Source organism: Lactuca serriola, chromosome 3 (genome assembly GCF_051521515.1).
Source record: "Lactuca serriola cultivar US96UC23 chromosome 3, Lser_US96UC23_V15, whole genome shotgun sequence".
Lineage (NCBI taxonomy): Eukaryota > Viridiplantae > Streptophyta > Magnoliopsida > Asterales > Asteraceae > Lactuca > Lactuca serriola.
The window spans coordinates 108,620,734-108,642,659 of NC_136410.1; positions in this window are offsets into that span (position 1 = coordinate 108,620,734).

Below are 21,926 nucleotides of genomic sequence, written 5' to 3' on the forward strand. Positions count from 1 at the left end.
ATTCTAGACTCATAGGGTCTTGCATGTTGATTGTATAGAATTGTTAAGGGTTATGGTTGGTTAGTGTAACTGGGGTAGACCAGTCATCAAGATTATGTTGATTGACCAGCAAAGGACTTATTGAGAAGTGATCAATGGCAGGAAACTAGGGATGACTAGTTGATAAGGTTATGGACATGGATGTATTTGCTATGTAGTTATGTCGCATGATTAGGTGATAAAGATACCTTGGGTCCTATGTAATTTAAGTGGATAGCTTGAGAACTATTGGCCTAACACCTAATTGAGATGTTCTTGTCTAATTGTTCACTCTCAGGTGGGTCACATGTTTGACTCTCTATATGACCCCTGACTACATTTGACTTTATGATTTGTTTGGAGACTGTCGGTTGATCACAACACTGATAAAAAGAATGTGGTTGGATAACAGCACTGATAGGAAGACTGTGGTTGAATCACAACACTAATAGGAAGACTGTGGTTAGATCACAACACTGATAGAAACAATGTGTTTGATCACAACACTGACAGGAAGACTATGGTTGGATCACATCACTGATAGGAAGATTGTGGTTGGATCACATCAACTGTATGAAAGGTCAGGGTTTCTGCCCCTGACAATAGAGCCAGAGTTAGGCTCGTATACTCCCTAGGGTTGGACCCAATACACATAATATATGTATGTGGCTAGAAGAGCTGATTGCTCGACGTTAGAGTCGAGATCTTGTGTGGATGCATTATATGTATTATGGAGTATGTGGTATACTAGAGAACTCACTATGTTTTATGCTTACAGTTGTGGATTAAACATTTTGTAGGTTGTTCGTGAGAAGAGATCAGCGGGACTATACACACGCATCGAAGGCGTTCGTTTCTGCAATTTTGTAAACTTAACTATGATATTGTATGGTTTTAATCAAATGAATGATACCGGATGGTTTTCAAACGAATGTTTTAATTGGTTACTATATTTTAAAATTTAAAAAACTCTTTTTAATTTCTGGACGTTACAATAAATGGTACATTTTGAATCATTTAAGAAAAAACTTAATCAGCTCGTTAAAAAACTAGTTTGGTTAGTTTTTCAATGAGCTGACTTATTAATTACTTTTTTAACTTACCATTTATAGCAACCTAAAAAAAATAAAAAACAAATTAACTTATAAACTAGTTATGAGGTGTTAAACATAACATTTATAAACTAGTTAATTTACTAATATGATGATATAACTGTAAGTCTCTATGTATGAAGAAAACGGACATAGTTCTCAATATATATTATGATATACGGTTTTTATTCTACATGAATTTAATTAAAAAAAATAACTACTAAATATTTAAAATTCCCTGAATAATAAAAAGGAAAAAATTCGGACCAAAACCACAACCATATGATGTAATCGGCCGAGTCTACTCATTAAAATTAGGTGGTTTATCATGTATGGATCTCATACTTTCTTCTTTTGGCTAGTCCATTAATGCAATTGTTGTTCACAAAAAAGCATGTGTTATGAAATTTTGAAGTGTCGATATCATGCTTGGTAATATATACAACGTTAGAGGTTAGTGCAAGTGATGTTTACATGGACGTCAAATATTACTTCAATTAAAGATACAATATGAGAAATGTAAATTTAATAGGTGGAAAATTGGGTCCGTTGAGTAGGTATGCAGCGATGTGTGGGGACTGTAGCTAGCTGTTATCAGTGGATGGATCCAGTTATATGAATTACTATTCAAGTATCCCTATACTTTTGTGGAATGCATGTATATATAAGGGTAATATGTGATTGGAGTTAATTACGAGCTCATTGCCACCAAATTCATCCATGGGGCTCGCACCATTTTTCATCTTTGTTGTTGTTTTGAGCCTATATTTGGTTGATGGACTCAATCATGAGGCTAAGGACGTTGTTTCAAATCGTAGAGTTTTGAAAGAACTAAATGTGCATGGAAAGAACACAACTTCTTCCGAGATTATTGTGGTTGACAGCAAAATGGAAATGAACCATGGTGGTGGTGGTGGTGGTGGTGGTGGGAGTGGGAGTGGGAGTGGGAGTGGGGGTGGTAAAAGTGGTGGAAATAAGAGGAAGCACAAGAAAAAGCACAATGGTGGTAAAGGGAACAGTGCAGGTGGGAGTGGGAGTGGGGGTGGGGGTGGTAGTGGTGGTGGTGGTGGTGGTGGCAGAGGTGGAGGTGGAGGAGGAGGTGGAGGTGGAGGTGGAGGAGGAGGTGGAGGTGGAGGTGGAGGTGGAGGTGGAGGAGGAGGAGGAGGAGGAGGAGGAGGAGGAGGAAATGGGAAAGGTGAAGGTCACGGATGGGGAGGTGGAAAGGGAAGAGGTGGCGGGGGTGGAGGGGGAGGAGGTGGTGGAGGAGGAGGTGGTGGTGGAGGTGGCGGTAGTGGTAGTGGTAGTGGTAATGGACGTGGCGGTGGTGGTGGTGGTAGTGGTAATGGCGGTGGCGGTGGCGGTAGTGGTAGTGGGAGTGGTGATGGAGGTGGTGGTGGCGGTGGCGGTGGCGGTGGAGGTGGTCAAGGTGGAGGTTGGGGTTGGGGAGGAGGTGCAAATCATAATTGTTGGATATGGGGATGTGGAGGAGGACATGCACCTGCGAGCAAGGGATGATAATAAGATTTGAAACAATCGGACTCTATGAATTATGCATGATAACCTTTACGTCTTCATTGAATGTTAGCATGCCTCACACGTTCGCTAATAAATTTTGTTCTGTTTTTCAATGATGTATGCCCTTGTGGTCTTGTAACTATTTCAAGATTTCTTTCGCAATACTACAACAAATAACACTTTGCTTCATTTTCCATTCCACTAATCACATCTAACCTTAACAGATCATTAATTAATCATTTCTAACTCAGATTCGGATGTTATTTACCGTTTTACATACTCTAACCCTGATTAACCAAAAGAAACTATAATCAACCCCATTTCCGTTGATGAGTCTATCAATCCTTTTTGACTATATCACAAACACTGAATCCTTTCTAACTATAATCAACCCAATTTCCAAGGTATAATCCGCTAATGAGAAAAAAAAAAAACCGAAGTGCAATGTCTAAGTTGTGCATCAACAAACATTCATGCAAAATGATAGCCCCATGTGATGGTCGTTTTGCCCCTGTAGTGGACAATTTTGATTTTCTCTCCTAGTGTTGCTTCCAAGTTCATCGGCTCTCTTCATGGATTTGTTCTAAAGATATCTCATTCAATTGATTATATCTTCATCTGGCTTTCCCCTCTCCTTAAGTCCTGGTGGTTCTCATTTGGCCTCTGTGGTGTTTCTTTTGCATATGCTTTATAGTTAAAGCACGGTATAAAAGGTGCCTCCCAAAATAACGACTCCATGTGGATTCTCTCAAAGTAACATTCACAAATAACAAGATAAAACGAAAGCACAATGTTATAACTGAGTAGAACTTTCAAAATGCATCGTTCTAAAAGAAAACAAAATGAAAGTAAAATCTTACACTTGAATATAATTGTCGAATCAAAGGACAATAGGAAGTATTAATTGTAAAATGAGCCTTGAGATTATATTGTAAAATGAGCATTTCATATGCATGCTAATATATTCTTCTTATGGAAGGGTAAAATAGATTAAGGTTCAAATCTATCAAAATGCATTTTTAGGCATCGGAAGTATTAATTAGACTACAAAGAAAGTTCATGGCCCGAATATAATTTTATACATTAACAATTATTAAGCATTTCACATACATTAACATAATCGATAAAAATGATTACATAATAGAATATTAGTTGTCACTCAAATGAGATAGAATGTAAGCATCGCAATAGCCAATAGAGGATTGTGTTACAGACTACTATTTTAAAGAATCTGAAGAAGATAATATAGTCAAAAGAAAGAAATAGTAGTTTCTCATAAATATACTTGGCATGAAACGCTCCTCCAACTGTTGCTATAGAAGTTGCTACTAGCATGTGACCAACAATGGCTCCACTTTCTTATTCTTTAAAGAATCTGAAGAAGACATATAACTTAGTGAAAACATTTCCTCTAAGTTTTTTTGGGTGTTAGATAAGCACCCATATTAAAAATAAAAATAAAAACAAAATAAAAACCAAAAACCAAAAACCTTAAAGTATCTTCAATATAGTAAACCTATTCCACAAAATTATCTATCAGTCCTATCAAAGCCAAGCAAAAGTGGAAAAGTTATGTAATAGAAAATGGAAAAAAATTTAGTGTAATTTATGTAATTGTTTTAAACTAAATTTTATTTATAAAAAATACAAAATATCAGCTAAAACTTCGAAAAAAACTTTTTTGACCGATTTCGCAGATTTAGATGGTATATATCATGTCCTTTTCGTTAGTTTGGTCAAAATGTTAGGACTTTTTCGAAAATTACCTAATAACTAAAATATTATGACTTTTTTTAAAATTACTATGGATTTAATGGATATTATCATTAAAAAAATCATATATAAACATAACAAATATTTTTTATTATAAAAATATATATTTGTTGTTAATTTCTACGAATAGAATGGTGGACTAAGTACTCCTCTATTATTTGTTGATCACTTCAAACTCGCAGAGGAATAACTCGAGAATGCAACCCAGGTAATCCCTCAGAGCACTCATTGTTCGGCCATCGAAGATCTCCAACTCCAACGGGTTATCCAATACGCCTGGAGCATCATCAAACTTCTTGCTAAGCGCAAGAGACATGAAAGATCTTATGGGTTTTATAGGTTATCAAAAACATGTAAAGCGGAAAATCTTAACACTTTAGTTCACAGGCAACCTATAAAGGACCCATGTTTTCTCTAATTGATAACAACATACTATGAACTTCAAGAACCCTAAAGGAACTCTATGAAAATCGAAATTCATGAATTAGGGTTTACATACCTTTAGATTTATTATAGAAAATAAATCTTTGATCATTTCCTTTATGTCTTTAGAAAGCAAGCATCAAAAGTATGATGTCGGTAATGGCTCACACCTAAAACCTTAGAAACCCTATAATGAAAAGGAGGGAAAGGAGATTGATAGAAATTTTGTTCCTAAGTTTCTAGGTAAAGGTATGAACGATTTATGTTGGTCTTGGGGTCCTATTTATAGTTTAGGTAACTTGCAGGCAAAGTCGGATTTGAATTAATTAAATAATAGATTTAATCTCAATTCAAAGGACTAATATCAGAAAAGTCCTATATTTTTGTCATTAAATTGGAAAAATGCCTGATATTAATTTTTTCTTGACTATGGATACGATATTTTCGTGGAATTATTACTTAAGAGCTAATACTCGGCGACGAGCATGTTATATGTATTATTTGGTCACCACTAATCTAATCCCTAGCCATCACCTTTAACGAACCATCACTGATAAAGGGTTTCATGCATTCGAGAAGGGTTTGATGCTGAGAAGGTTGTGCCTAATTTAGCTTCTAGGATTTTTCTGAAGAAACTTTCAAATCCCCTTCAAAACTATGTGATGATCTTTTCATTAACTTATTATGTGACGGAAACATATTAAGGATGAGTATTGATGGAATGGTAGATGATGGAGACAATCCTGGTGACCAACAAAATAAGCATGCCCACTTAGATGAGGATGATGAAGATGTTGGCATCGAGTATACGGTGTATGATCCCAACGTTGACTAGAAAGAGATGAGGCCCTGATGGAGTATTGATGGAACGGTAGATGATGGAGACAAACAATACAGTCCATGGAGGATACTAGCTTTATTTTGAAAAAAAATGATAAATTGAGGGTTATAGCTAAGTGTGGTGGTGGAAGGAGTGACAATAAAAAAAATGCAGTGTCCATTTAAGGTTGCAGTTCGATGGAAATACAATGAAAGGACATTCCAGATTAAATTATGTAATGAAATTCATCAGTGTGCTAGAAATTGTCAATTTGGTTGCCTACTTCGACATATCATCGGGTTGTAGCTATTAACCACAGGTGCGGGTGTCAACCTATATAGACCAATACATATCTTTCCTATCATGTCAACTAGTTATGATCTTATCTACCATAGTGATTTAGAATAACAACTAGGTATAATATTAGATAAAGAGTTTAGGCAAAGTAGCTATCAAGCATAATATCATCCTAAAGTTATGAGCATAATTATCCAGCTACAATTAGTAATAACTATGTAAAGTTGCATTCTATACATGTATCCCCCCCCCCCCTCGAAAAGGTTTGGAAAATGGGGCCGTGAAATCAACTCTGAGTTATGAAAACATTGTGGTAGGGTATAAATCACAACTTCGCACTTCTCGAGATGCTCGGGTGGTAGCACGCAGAACAATATAGAGAGAAAACATAAGAGAGGGATGAGGAAATGAGTTGCCAAAACTTGTTATTGATAGCAAGTTTTGGAGTGTGCGTCGTGAAAGTGTGTGTGAACCGTATGATGCTACCATATGTCCTCATATCAGCGTGTCACGTCCTCGTATATCTCCACGTATTGGGTGTTAGTATATGCAGCGCACTACGCACCAGCGCGTGCGACAGTAAAAATGAACTTTTGAAATTCCCTAACTCTCACATATGAACTTCGTCCTTAACGAATCTTATATATCCGTGTATGTCTCGTCATTCTCTACAACTTTCCTTTTGGTTGTTTTGTCTAGTTTTGACTTTCATTTTTCGACGTGTTTTTATTACCGTTATAATTTTATAAAAATCATAACTCCTTCATATGACGTTCGTTTTAGGCGTCTCTTGCCTCATAATTCCTACTTTTTTAATATTATGATTGCCTAGTCGGTGACTTTTTCCAAAATTTGACCAATCTCCTTGTAGTTTTTGTCGTCGATACTTTTTTAAGTATGGTAGATATTTATTTACCATAAATACCATATCTCACCCATACCGTGTCAGATTCGTACAAAAATTATATTTCTAGAATCAAGGTAACCTATACAGTCTAAATATGTTAACATGTTCCCAAAGTGACACGACTTTTTGCACACTTATTTTTTAGCCTAATGTTTGATGTAATTAGGGATGGAAAATTCAAATATATTAAAACATATCGTGTGATTACAAGAATGTCCTTTTCACATTTTTATGTCATATCGTTAAATATTAACTGCGGTTGGTGACGTAATCTCTGGGTAGTCACATCCTCCCCCCATTAAAAGAAATTTTGTCTTTAGATTTAGCATGTAGCTAGGATGTTTTTAAATAAATGGGGATACTCATTCCTCATTTAATCTTCGTGTTCCCATGTGTATTTCGTTCCTTGCTTAGAGTTCCATCGTACCTTGACTATGGGAATGCCTCTTTGCATAAGTCTCTTGACTTTGTGATGCATGATCTCAGTTGGTTCAACGATAAAGTTGAGTTTTGTGTCAATCTAGATTTCATCGAGAAGCATAATTGGCGTGTCTTCAAAGAGACATTTCTTAAGGTTTGAAACATGGAAGACGTTGTGTATGCTGTTGAGCTCTTGGGAAGAGCAAGATGGTAGGCTATTGGGCCTATTTTGGCAAGGATCTTAAAAGGTCCTATTTATCATTGATTGAGTTTACAACTCTTTCCAAATCTTATAACTCCTTTCCAAGGAGATACTCTTATCATGACTCTATCTGCAACTTGGAATTCAAGTGGTTTTTGTCGAAAGTTGTCGTATTTCTTTTAACGATCATGATCCATCCTCAATCGCTCCTTAATTCTCACGATCTTCCCGGTTGTTTCGTGAATGATCTCAGTTTCAGTTAGCAAAGTGTTCCCAACATGTTTCTTTTCTAGTTGGGTATCACCAACTTCTGCCCAGCACAACGGTCAACAAAACTTTCTACCATAAAGTGCTTCATATGGTGCAGCGTTTATACTTGTGTGATAACTACTATTATAGGAGAACTCAACCAATGGTAGGTAAGCATCCCATGCATCTCCAAAGTCTATCCCACATGCTTTGAGCATATCTTCCATGGTTTGTGTGGTCCTCTCCCTTTGACCATCTGTCTGCAGATGGTAAGAGGTACTCATATCGAGTCAGGTTCCTAGTTCCCATTAAATTGTTTCCAGAACTTGGACATAAATCGGTGGTCTCTCTGTGAGATGACCAATGTTGGTACACAGTGTAGCCGGACTATCTCCTTGACATAATTTCTAGACAACTTCTTCATTTTGTCCATTTTTTAATGGGTAGGAAATAGGTTGACTTCGTCAAATGATCGATTACTAACCAAATCGTGCCATAGCTTCTAGCTGTTTTGTGTAGTTTTGTGATGAAGTCCATGGCAACTTGCTCTCATATACATTCGGGTATTGTGGGTTATTGCAGCAAACCCGAAAATTTTTGGTATTCTGCCTTAACCTTAGCGTAAGTCAATCATTTTCTCATGAAGGTGGCGATTTATGCCTTCAAGATCGGCCACCAATACCTTTTTTAAGTCAAGATACATCTTATCATATCCTGGGTGAACTAATTATCTTGTCTTGTGAGCTTCGTCCAGTACCTAATTTCTGATGTTGCCAAATTTTCGTACCCAAATTCGGTCCATGAAACACGAGGTTCCATTATCTTTGGACTCGAATTGCTTTTCCATACTGCGTAAGCATTCTTTCGCCTTGTTTTCTTCCTTAAGTGCCTTTACTTGGCTTCTCGAATTTGGATAGGAAGGTTTAACTGGATAGTTAGAGTGAGAGCCTTCACTCTGTAAGGTTTCACTCGTTCCTTTCTACTTAGGTCATCTGCTACTACGTTAGCTTTTCTTGGGTGGTATCGAATCTCACACTCGTAGTTGTTCAGCAGCTTAACCCATCTTTATTATCTCATGTTAAGTTCCTTTTGTTTGAAGATGTGTTGAAGACTTTTATGTTCTGTGTATATGACATACTTTGTGCCATACAAGTAGTGTCACCAGATCTTCAAGGTGAAAATTAAAGCTCCCAATTCCAATTCATGGTTGGTGTAATTATTCTCGTGAGTTTTGAGTTGGTCAAAATCTTAAGCGATCACTTTGTCTCTTTGCATAAGTACGCATCCCATGCCCTGATGTGATGCGTTGCAATTGACAATGAAGTCTTCAGTTCCTTCTGAAAGTGAAAGAATCGGTGCACCCCACAGAATGTGTTTCAATCTCTAAAACTCATATTCTTTCCACTAAAACTTCAAATCTTCATGTATGAGTATCAACAGGGGTTTTGCTATCTTTGAGAAATTTTCAATAAATCTAATGTAATAGCCTGAGAATCCTAGAAATTTACGCACCTCCGTTGGCGTCGTGGGTGCTTCCTAATTCTTTATGGATTTAATCTTGGAAGGATCTACGTGAATACCCTTGTCACTAACCATGTGTCCTAGAAAGTGTACTTCCCTAAGCCAAAATTCACACTTCAGGAACTTTTCGTACAATTTCTCTTTTGTCAACAACCAAAATGATTCGAAGATGTTGCTCGTGTTCCTCCTCTATTCATGTGTATATTAATATTTCATCATTAAATACAATCATAATTTGCAAAGGTATGGCTTACAAACACAGTTTGTGCGATCCATGAAGACTGATTAAGCATTAGTGAAGCCAAAAGGCATAACTTGGAACTCGTAGTGGCCTTATCGAGTTCTAAATGCCATCTTCGGAATGTCCTCCTCTAGAACTCGAAGTTGATGATACCCTAACCTTAAATCAATCATTGATTAAATTTTGGATCCTTGGAGTTAATCGAACAAATCGTTAATCCTTGGGAGTGGATATGTGTTCTTGATCATCAACTTATTTAGTTCTTGGTGATTGATGCACATTCTGAAGATTCCATCCTTCTTATTAAGGAATAGCACCATGGTTCCCTAGGGTGAGACACTTGGTGTTATAAAGCCTTTATCTAGAAGCTCCTGAAGTTGACTGGACAACTCTTGTATTTTCGAAGGACAACTCTTGTATTTCCGAAGGGACTAATCAGTAGGGAGATTTTGCCACTGTAGATGGCCCTAGGACTAGGTCAATTCAAAATTCAACTTCAGGAATTGGCGGTAGTATGGGCAAGTCCTCCGTAAATACCTCGGGAAAAAATCACATATTTGGGGTATGTCCTTAATTTCCTTCTTCTTTCCCTTCTTGTATGCGATGTGCACCAAGAAAGTGTCATACTTCTTCTAAAGGTATTAATGTGCCTTCATGCAGGAGATGATTTTGAGGCTTTTGTTGGTCTTATCTTCGTATATTACCTATGATTCCCCATTGGGTAATAGTAGTTGTACTTCCTTGTCGTAGTATAAGATCTCATCTTTGTGTGCAGATAACCAATCCATACCAACGATGACATCGAAGCTACCGATGGTCATGGGCATGTGCTTGACGTGAAAAGTAAGGTTATTGAGAGTTAGGAGGCAGTTTTCTAGTATTTCCTGACCACTACCGGATTCACCATTGGCCATTTCTATTATATAAGGCTCATCTAAGTTCCTAGACTTATGGATTAAAAGTTTTCTAAACATAGGTCTAATAGAAATTCTTTCAGCACCAGAATCAAAGAGTACATATGTGTATAAATCGTGAACAGGAAAAGTACTTGTCACAACGGTGAGGTCCTGAATGGCATCCTTTGCACCAATCACAAACGTGCTTCCCTTTGCGTTTCTTCCCTCATTCCTCAACTTTTGGTCAGTTCCTTCTGAGGTAACCAACAATCCTTTACTCAAAGTAGGCTCGATTATCTAGCAAGACAACCATGACTGGGTTGGTTGCGGTGGTAGGAATAGTCGCAGGTTGTCGGTACTATTTCCAGGATGTCCTCTGTGATTGCACCAGGTACAATGCATGCAGTTACCAGAGTGGTGGAAGTGACATGAGTTGCATTTGGGATGCGAGAACTACAGTTAGTGCAGGGCCGCATTGATGGTATATGCTTTGACAGTTTTCTTTCTTTTGTTGGGAACTTGCTTGGAGTCACCCTTAAATCTGCTTTTCGATTTGCGTTTGTTTTCCCTTGTCCTCGGGATGTCGGTTTTATGGACCAACATGTTGTTGGAATAGTGTCTAAGGCTGCAACTATATTGGCCAAGTATTTGACCTGATTGTGCATGGTCCTTTTGGGTTGCCTTCACCATAGCAACTTGATAGGATGATTTATTAAGAGAGAATAAATATTATTAATATATTATGAGAATAATATAAAGAATAATAATATTGTTATTTGATTAATATAATTCATAAATTAATTGGTATTAATTTGGTGACTTAAAGAGATTAATTAAATAAGAGGGTATAAACTGTCAATTGTTTGATAGTTAAACTTTAGACTGTAAATCCTTATTGGATAGAGAATGGACGAATTCTAGAAGCTAGGGATAGCTTAAAATCATCCAAGGTTATCTAAGGAAAGGATATGGATTGCTTTAAGAGAATATTATCCAACTAGGGTTTAAGTTGTAACCCTTAAGGAGTCTACAAGTATAAATAGACCCTATGGCAAAGGGAAATAAGCACCTCATTGAAAGTATAGAATCCCTGGCCGAATTTCCTCCCCTCTCCTCTCTCTCAAATCATCCTCCTTGCTATTTGGTGTTTGTAAGCCATTAGAGGAGTTACAATTGTGACTCTAGAGCTCCAAGACAACAAGATCAAACAAGAGATTCAAAGGTATGATTCTAGATCTGTTTTGTGTTGTTCTTATACCTAATTAGTCATTAGAAGTCTTGGATTCAAAGCATGTTTAATTAGAAAGCCTAGATCCAAGCATTAGGGTTTTGCATGCGCACATAGGAAAGTTCTTATGGCTAAAACCCATCAGTGGTATCAAAGCCTAGCTTGGTTTCTATTAAATTGTTGCTTGTTTGTTTGAAACTTAACTGCAAAATTCGATTTTTGTGTTTTTGAGTCATGGACTCGGCGAGTTCCATAGTGGACTCGGCGAGTCCCTTGGTGCACTCGACGAGTCCAAGCGTCAGGAATGGCCAGATTCGGGATTTCTTCATGATTATCTTATGGAAACTTACCTTAATCATATTAGATCAACCCTAATCCAATTTTTTGATATATATATGACTATAATCTTGATTTAATTAAAGATATTTATCAACTAATAAAATATTTAATTTCCTTATATGATAATTAATTAATTATTTTGATTAAATTGGTAATTATCTTGCAAGAAATCTTGAGTAAGTCAAATATAGATAATTAGGACATTAATTGTTAATTACAATTATTTGTTATTTGATCCTCTATGTTTTAAATGTTTAAAACATGTCCTCAAGTTTCGAAATTTATGTATTGTGATTAAAAGTTTTAATTTAGACAATTTAAATTTCAAACCCTATATTTTTTAAAAAAAGTTTAAAATACGACCCTATACTAATATAATATTACATGATTAATATATATATATATATATATATATATATATATATATATATATATATATATATATATATATATATATGTGTGTGTATGTATAACTAAAATGTCAGTCTTACCGTTAGTAGGCCTCATTCACGAAGCCGATCTATAAGGTGGGTATAAGGTTGCGGCCTATAAAATGGCGCTTAATGGGTGTACACTCACACCCACCGCTTGCTTTATCGGTGGAGGGTCGTTAGCCGAACGGGTAGGATAGGGAAACCTCATCCTCTCATTAAAAGTATAATAGGAAATACAAAGTAACTACACATATTTTAAAATTTCCCAATCTTAGTTACTTTAGGAAAAGTGATTTGATGCAATCCCATGAAATTACACTTTGCACCCTTGCTAAGAAATTAGTGGAGCGTGTGTGGTTTACCGGCACACTAATTGGTTCTAAGAAAAGGTGGAAAAGGGTGATTCATTGTTTATCATAGTTCGATGGAGCGCGTGTGGTTTACCGGCACATCGAATAGGTGATCGTTACAATGAAGGCACCATGTGAATTTGCATGGTAATTCACACCCGCTTTGTGATCCTCGGTATCCCAGTTACAAACAAGAGGGGCATATCGAGATTTAAACATGCCATTGAATAGTTTCAATGAATCTCATCCGAACCTAGGAATTCTCAATACATTTAGGACTTATAGTTAGGTTTTTATGGTGGAGAATTAGTGAATCGTCATTCACTTACCTTCATATTATTTGCATGTTGGATTACGGCATCCCTTTTCTAATATGTAAATATTGTTGTTGGATCCTAGCCATAATTTTCTTATTGGGTGATAATTAGGGATTCATATTCTAATCTATCTTTGTCCTTTCTATTTGTAGATGCCGGACGCAAACAACGCTGCTGCTAGTTCTTTCACATTGATGAGCTTTTTTCAAAATGTTACTTTCGATGGGACGAACTTTAGCGAATGGATAAGATACATTCGCACCATTGCTCGCTATGAGGATAAGGAGTATGTCCTCGATGAGAAGCTCGAGAAAATCAACCCTGAAATCGCTACTCCGGCTGAAAAGACCGCTTTTGAAACTCATGAGCACGATGCAACGAAGGTACATTGCATCATGATAGCCACCATGAACTCCGAATTCCAAAAGTCCTATGAGGACATGTACCCGTATGAGATGCATCAAGACTTATTGGAGAGATACCACCAAAACGCGAGACAAGAGCGTTATGAGATTTTCACTAACATGATTTCCGCTAAGATGGGTCATGGAGAGTCTCTTACCGTGCACCTGCAAAAGATGCAAAGGTATGTCGACCGCCTTCGCAAGTTAAATGTTGACTTCAGGGAAGACTTGGCGATCGACATGGTGCTTCACTCATTGCCTCCGAGCTACAATCAATTTAGGATGACCTACCACATGAACAAAGAGGAGGTCACCCTAAGCAAACTCCAAGGTCTCTTGAGGGTCCCTGAGAGTAACTTCAAAGAAAAGTTTGTTGCACCAACTCCCAATCCACCCGCTGCTCCTGTCTTGGCTATTGGTCAAGGGAAGGGAAAGAAGAGGAAGGCTTCGTCTAAGAACTATCGTAAGGTGAAAGCCCGAGATGGTGACTCTTCTAGTGGGACCAAAGTTGATCCTGCTAAGCCCTGCCCTAACCCAAAGGAGGCAGAGTGTCACCACTGCCACAAGATAGGACATTGGAAGAGAAGCTGCCCAGAGTACCTGTAAGCCATCAAGAAAGGAAAGATCAAGCCATCTTTCACAGGTATATACACAATTAAATCTAACGATTCTAATCATGTTATTTCTTGGGTTCTTGATACCGGTTGTGGTTACCACATTTGTTCTAATGTGCAGGGACTAAGAAGAAGTAGGGATGTTGAGCAAGGAAGAATCAATCTAATCATGGGGAACAGAAGATCGTCGCCTGTGACCAAGATTGGAGTGTATTATTTAGTGCTTAGGAATAATTTATGTTTAGATTTGAACAATTGTTGTTATTCGCCATAAATGGCTAGAAACATCATTTCATTTCATGGTTTGTTTAGACAAGGTTTTAAATTTTCTTTTAATAATGAGAATGGTTCTATTTTAGCTTATCTAAATGGTGTCTTTTATTTTGAAGCTATACCATGTAATAATGGAATATATGAAATTGTTATGATTGTTGATAACTTAGGAAATGATGTTTTGAACATAGATTCTTCCAATAGTATGGATAGAGCATCCTTGTGGCACTGTCGTCTTGGACATGTCAACAAGAAACGCATAGCCCAACTCCAAAAGGATGGAGTGTTGGAGTCATTCGACCTTAGGGAAGATGACACGTGCGAGTCTTGTTTACTTGGAAAGATAACTAAGTCACCCTTCACAAGTACTTGCGAAAGGAGTGAGGGTCTATTGGACCTAATACATACCGATGTATGTGGACCATTTAGATCAACCACGAAGGATGGGAACGGCTTCTACGTGACTTTTACCGATGACTATAGTAGATATGGGTATATCTATTTGATCAAGAAAAAGTCAGAAACTTTTGAAAAGTTCAAAGAGTTCAAGAATGAAGTGGAGAATCAATTGGGCAGGAAAATCAAGATGCTTCGATCCGATCGAGGAGGAGAGTACCTAAGTCTTGAATTCCACAATTATCTCAAGGAGTGTGGAATAGTTTCACAATTGACGCCACCTTGGACACCACAATTGAATGGTGTGGCAGAAAGGCGTAATCGAACCTTATTGGATATGGTTCGCTCTATGATGAGTCGTGCTTCACTATCTATCTCTTTTTGGTGGTATGCCTTAGAGACTGCCGCCCATATCCTTAACCAAGTCCCTACTAAGAAGGTTGCCAAAACACCTCACGAAATGTGGACAGGGAAAGCTCCCTCGTTAGCACATATCAAGGTTTGGGGTTGCGAGGATTTCGTAAGACGAGATACTCACGACAAGCTCGAACCTCGTAGTGAGCGATGTATTTTCATCGGCTACCCGCAGAAATCCTTTGGATATCTCTTCTATAGACCGAAGGACAATGTTGTCTTCGTTGCGAGGAGAGGATTTTTCCGAGAGCGAGAACTCATAAGCCAAGGAGACAGTGGGAGGCAGATCGAGCTTGAAGAGATTCAAGAGTTGATAAATGAAGGAACCTCTGTCGCTGGCACTCAACCCAAAGAGGAAACTCCGGTTGAACCGATTGACGAATCCTTACCTCTTAGACGTTCCGATAGAGTTAGAGTTCAGCCCCAGTTTTATGGTTTTCATATTACTACCGAAGGGGACACGTATATTAGTGATGGTACACTAATAAATCTTGATGAATCGGTGTGTAGATTGTCTAAATGGTATTATACATAGCAAAGGATTGTTGCGACGTTCATGAGTGCTTATGAACTGGTTTTGAGCATTGGAACAAACCCGCGCTTGCTGGAATCACCTTATGGAATATGATATAAAAGGGTGATCGCAAGACGATAATATCATATAGTCTTAAAACCCAGATATATGGTTTGTTATTTGTTAATTGATTGTACATTGATAATGCGAAAACGCATCAGTAACTCCGTGTTATAAAACGCATTGTTGTGTATAGTTGGTTAATGAATAAGTAAATGCATATAAGTCGAAGTTTATCTGTAAATTTTATCCTAAGAAGGTAAAAGCGATATCTCGGCCGCTCGATGATTTGATTTGACTTATATGTCGGGCTCGGTCAAAACTGAATTGATGTGTTCGATTAAGTTCTATGTCAAATAAATCAGAGATCGAGAAACCTAAATGCTTGACTGATCATTCCATAGAATTGTCAGCATGATATCTAACAGAGGACTGTACGATCCCTTATCTAAAGGACAACATTGATTAGATCAGAGTTTGACAGCGTCTTTGAGAGCTATGATTGCAAATCGAATTGTACTTGTGCATATAGTTACTAGACTTATCCAAGTGGGAGACTGTTGGAATAGTGTCTAAGGCTGCATCTATATTAGGCAAGTATTTGACCCGATTGTGCATGGTCCTTTTGGGTTGCCTTCACCATAGCAACTTGATAGGATGATTTATTAAGAGAGAATAAATATTATTAATATATTATGAGAATAATATAAAGAATAATAATATTGTTATTTGATTAATATAAGTCATAAATTAATTGGTATTAATTTGGTGACTTAAAAAGATTAATTAAATAAGAGGGTATAAACTGTCAATTGTTTGATAGTTAAACTTTAGATTGTAAATCCTTATTGGATAGAGAATGGACGAATTCTAGAAGCTAGGGATAGCTTAAAATCGTCCAAGGTTATCTAAGGAAAGGATATGGATTGCTTTAAGAGAAGATTATCCAACTAGGGTTTAAGTTGTAACCCTTAAGGAGTCTACAAGTATAAATAGACCCAATGGCAAAGGGAAATGAGCACTCATTGAAAGTAGAGAATCCCTGGCCGAATTTCCTCCCCTCTCCTCTCTCTCAAATCATCCTCCTTGCTATTTGGTGTTTGTAAGCCATTAGAGGAGTTACAATTGTGACTCTAGAGCTCCAAGACAACAAGATCAAACAAGAGATTCAAAGGTATGATTCTAGATCTGTTTTGTGTTGTTCTTATACCTAATTAGTCATTAGAAGTCTTGGATTCAAAGCATGTTTAATTAGAAAGCCTAGATCCAAGCATTAGGGTTTTACATGCGCACATAGGAAAGTTCTTATGGCTAAAACCCATCACATGTCTCATCTTATTTGCCGTTTGGTCAGGATATAAGCCAATCTTTTCGCACTATCATATGTCGATGGTCATGAAGCGATGGCCAACCCTTGAATGGGCTGAACCAATCCCTATATGTACCTTTCAAATTTCTTGTACTTATGTCTCACAATGTTTGGGTAAAGGTTAGTGAAGTCATTGAACCGGTTGGTGTAATTCGAGATGTCGATGTCACTCATGGTCAAGTTCCACATCTTTTGCTCCAGTTCTTACATCTCCTATCGAGGATAGTATTCCTCGATAAGCATCTGTTTCAGTTCATCATGAGTTAAGGCATTAGCACTTGTGAGACTCATGGGCTTGACATGGCCATTCCACCAACACATAGTCGTGTCTGCAAAAGTCAAACCGATGAACTTAACCTTGCTTCCCTCGACGCAAGAATGGATCTCAAAGACAGACTATGTCTTCTCAATCCACCTAGTAAGGCCTCCAACTACCATGTTCCCATAAAACGTCCTAGGTTTGTAGTACATAAAGTATTTGTAGGTGTACACACTTTATGCACCTTTCTCGTTTACTTGGGAGCCTTCACTTCCAGTTCTCGAGTTTGTGTGACGATCATTCCCGAATGCTGCTAGTTCCTCGGTTATTCTTTGCTCGACCTTTTCCTGAATAGCCACGTGATCTAGAGGTGGGTTAATTTGTGCAGACTGAGCATCCTGCACAGCTTGGAGTCCTTTGCTAGATCTGGTAATTCTTGGGGGTGCAATTTCTAGATTCCTAAAGTTAACGTCGATATGTGACTTAATTAGTTGGAATTAGTAAGTTTGTACTTTCATGGTTAGGTCGTGGTGTATTAGTGTTGGTGATGGAAACAACCATAGCAACACAGATTCCATGAAAACATATAAGAATGCCATGCATCATATATTATACAAAAACTATCAAAACATAAGGGCGGTTTTAGGATAGGAAAATCTTTAGGGTTACAAAACAAGTGTGTGTGAGCCTTTCCCCGTATTCCAACCCAAAAATAAAAGTATCAGTATCCCTCCTAGCCATCATACTAGGACAAAAGAAAAGAAAACTAGAATCCACAATATACTATCAAGAGAGCCATCAGCTCGACTAACTGTCTATATACAAACTCTAAACAAACATCAAAAGGAGAAACATGTGACTTCATCCTCTCTACCTAAAGCTCTGATCAGTCCATGTGGCAGACAACCTCCTCTACCCCTGAAGACGGAACTAGGCTTCATCTCGTGCCTCCTGCAGCTAATCATGGACTAGTAAGGTCTGCATTTCCATTACGTCCATCTCCTCCTCCAAATATTATAGCCTCTTTGTGAGCTTCATCAGGGTCATACTCAATATGAACATCTTAGATTCCATTGCTTCAAGGCGGTCTAAGTGACGGTCGGTACGAGGCACCAGAAGAGAAATAGCCTACTTAATAGGATTATTTGAGGTAGGACGAGGTGCGGTAGATGACTACCCACCTTGAATCGTGAGCAAATATCCTCTTCCTCCCTCCAGGCTTGTATTTGCGGTATCCAAGTGGCATCTCAATCGGGTTTCTTTGTAGGTGGTAGTGATGTTGGAGGGGACTCCACTCTCTTCCGATAGGGAGCGACAACCGTCTTCCTCAGGGTTTGCTCCACCCAATTACCTGTGTACTTCCTGTAAGATCTATGTGAAGGAGTGGGAGGTGGTGGTGAGATCTCTTGTGAGGTATCAGTTTCCTCCTTTTCCTTATCGGGCTCGTACTCAGAACTGAGAAGATATATCCTTGCCGGTGTATAGTTTGGTGAAAGAGTTGGCTTTGATAGGTGCCCAGTCAAAGTATAATTGGGCTCTGTGTCATCACCGTCCTCCAGGTATCGACAGGGTCGAAGTTAACAAGTACATCACATTCCTCCTCTGATGAGGAAGCTACCCTCCACAATCCATCTCCTGCCATGCTCTCGACAAATCCGCATAAGATATCAAACAGGAAAGATGTATATAATATATGTAATGATCAATTAAATACTATATAATATCCAGTTATAAAAGATAAAAGTTGTAACTCCCGAGTCCCCCTACTATGTCGTAAGTCAGTGGTTCCTAGGGCAAGAAATCCTCGAGAGTCGATGTTATTGAGTCAAAAATCTCCAAATGTAAAAGTCTCTAAAATAAATCCATGAGTAGTCAAGAAGTAGGGTAATTAATGTAAATACTAATTTATTAGGTTTAAAGGGTTAAACCTAATCAGAGTGTAGCCCTAGATTATATATGTATTTCCTAAAGGATTACTAGTTCACTATAATCTATAGCTATAATATCAATTATTCATACCCCTGGCTGGCTATGGAAGCGTCAAGCTGTGCAAACTTAGGATATTCAGATTTCATGCCAAAGATATAAATTGAGAAATACACAGGATGTATTAAACAAAATAGCAATTTACTCATTAAATAAAATATGTTACATAGTTGTTCAAGGTACAAGTAGGTTACCAAAGCAAAGTAGAAAAATTAAAGCACATAGACTTCGGGCTGCATCACCGGGGTTATCTCCTCCTTCAGACATGTTCATTCTCCTGAGAATACGTGTCATTTGAGAGGTCAACATAATGTTGGTGAGTCCATAGGTTTATGATTCTTAAAGTGTGGGTGTTTTAGTTTATCTTGTTTATCCTAAACTTGCTTCCTTAAGTTTGTGTGTACTATCACTACTTTCGTAGGTTGGTTCCTAGAAGTAGTCTATGATAGGTAGTTTTATTTTACCAAAGTTACGATGAGTTCTTATAACCGATCTATGACGGTTGATCCAAAAAAAACCAGGACGCTTCATCGGACGTTGTTGAGTTTAGAAAGTTATGTCTGCTTCGACATGTTGTCAGGTTGTAGTTAGCAACCATAAGTAGGGGTGTCAACCCCGTATAGATCTATACATATCTATCCTTCTCACTTAAGATTTAACGATTATAGGTCGGGAGCTAGATGAAAATATATCAGCGTGTTATTGAATCATGTCTCATCTAACTCTTGTTGTAGGGGCCTCCCATGGTCGGTCGTTATGTTATTCGTATTTTATTTTTATAGTTTTACTTATTATATATATATATATATATATATATATATATATATATATATATATATATATATATATATATATATAATTAGTGTGTTTTGCGTAACCCAGTGTTTGGGCAGAGTAATACTAGGTACTAAGCTTATCTGAATGGTGGTTAAAATAATAAGATTCAACGTTTCTTGGCAACTGGCCAGTGTGACAACTAGGTGTGATCATATCTATCATAGTGGTTTAGCATAACAACTACCCATAATATTAGGTAAAGAGTTTGGGCAGAGTAGCTACCGGGCATAATATCATCCTAATGTAATGAGCATAATTCTCTAACTATAATTAGTAATAACTATGTAAAGGTTCATTTTAGGCATGTATTCCCCCCGAAAAGGTTTGGAAAATGGGGCTGTGAACTCACTCGTGAGTTATGAAAATGTTGTGGTAGGTTAGAAATCACAAGTTCACACTTTGAGATATGTTTGAGGCGGTGGCACACGGAACGATATAGAGAGAAAACTGAAGCAGGGAATGAGGAATTGAGCTGCCGAAACTTGTTATTTATAGCAAGTTTTGGAGTGCATGCCATAGAATTGCATGTGAATCATACAATGCTGCCACGTGTCCTCATCTCAAAGTGCCACGTCATCCCATATCTTGACGTATCAGGTGTCGGTGACTGCGGCGCACTTTAGGTTAGCGTGCGTGATGGTAAAAATTCAACATTGAAATTCCGTAACACTAGCATATGAACTCCATTCTCAAATACTCTTATATAACCGTGTAGGTATCGTCATTCTCTACAACTTTCCTTTTGGTCGTTTTGTCTAGTTTTGACTTTCTTTTTTCGACGTCTTTCTATTACCCTTATGATTTTATAAAAATTATAACTCATTCATATGACGTCCGTTTTAGGCATTCATTGGCTCATAATTCCTACTTTTGTAATATTATGATTGCCTAGTTGATAAGTTTTTCCAAAAGTCGATCAATATCATTGTAGTTCTATTCATTGTAACTTTTTAAATACCGTAGATATTTATTTTTCTTAAATGTCATATCTCACTCATACCAAGATAGATTCTTACAAAATTTGTATTTCTAGAATCGCGGTAACCTATAGAGTCTAAATATGTTAACCATGTCTCAAAGTAACACGACTTTTTATGCACTTATTTTTTAGCCTAATGGTTAATGCAATTAGGAACAAAAAATTAGAATATATTAAAATATATTGTGTGATTACAAGGATGTCCTTATTACATTTTTACGTCCTATAATTAAATATTAACGGCAATTGGTGATGTATTCTTTGGGTTGTCACAAATTTTGACCTAGAGGCAAACTTGGAGGATTTGGGTTGGTGATTAGGGATTTTTCTGTCTTTGTGATAGTCGGTTTGCGGGATTGAGCAGTACAAGGTGTGAGAGTGTAGTTTTGCTTCTTCGGTTCTTCATTGCAAGTGATTTTCTCACTATTTTATATATCTCATTATATATCCTTCGCATGTTAGGATAGAGGTGTTATTAGAGCACAAGTATGTTATTAGTTGAGGTAATTCCTTTGTATTTATGTGTTGTATTAGACACTTAATGTCAATGTATTATAGACTCATAAGGTCTTACTTGTTGATTGTATAGAACTGTTAAGGGTTATGGTTGGTTAGTGTAACTAGGGTAGATAAGTCATCAGGATTATGTTGATTGTATAGAACTGTTAAGGGTTATGGTTGAGAAGTGATCAATGGCATGAAACTAGGAAAGACTAGTTGATAATGTTATGGACATGTATGTATTTGCTATGTAGTTATGTCGCATGATTAGGCAAAAGA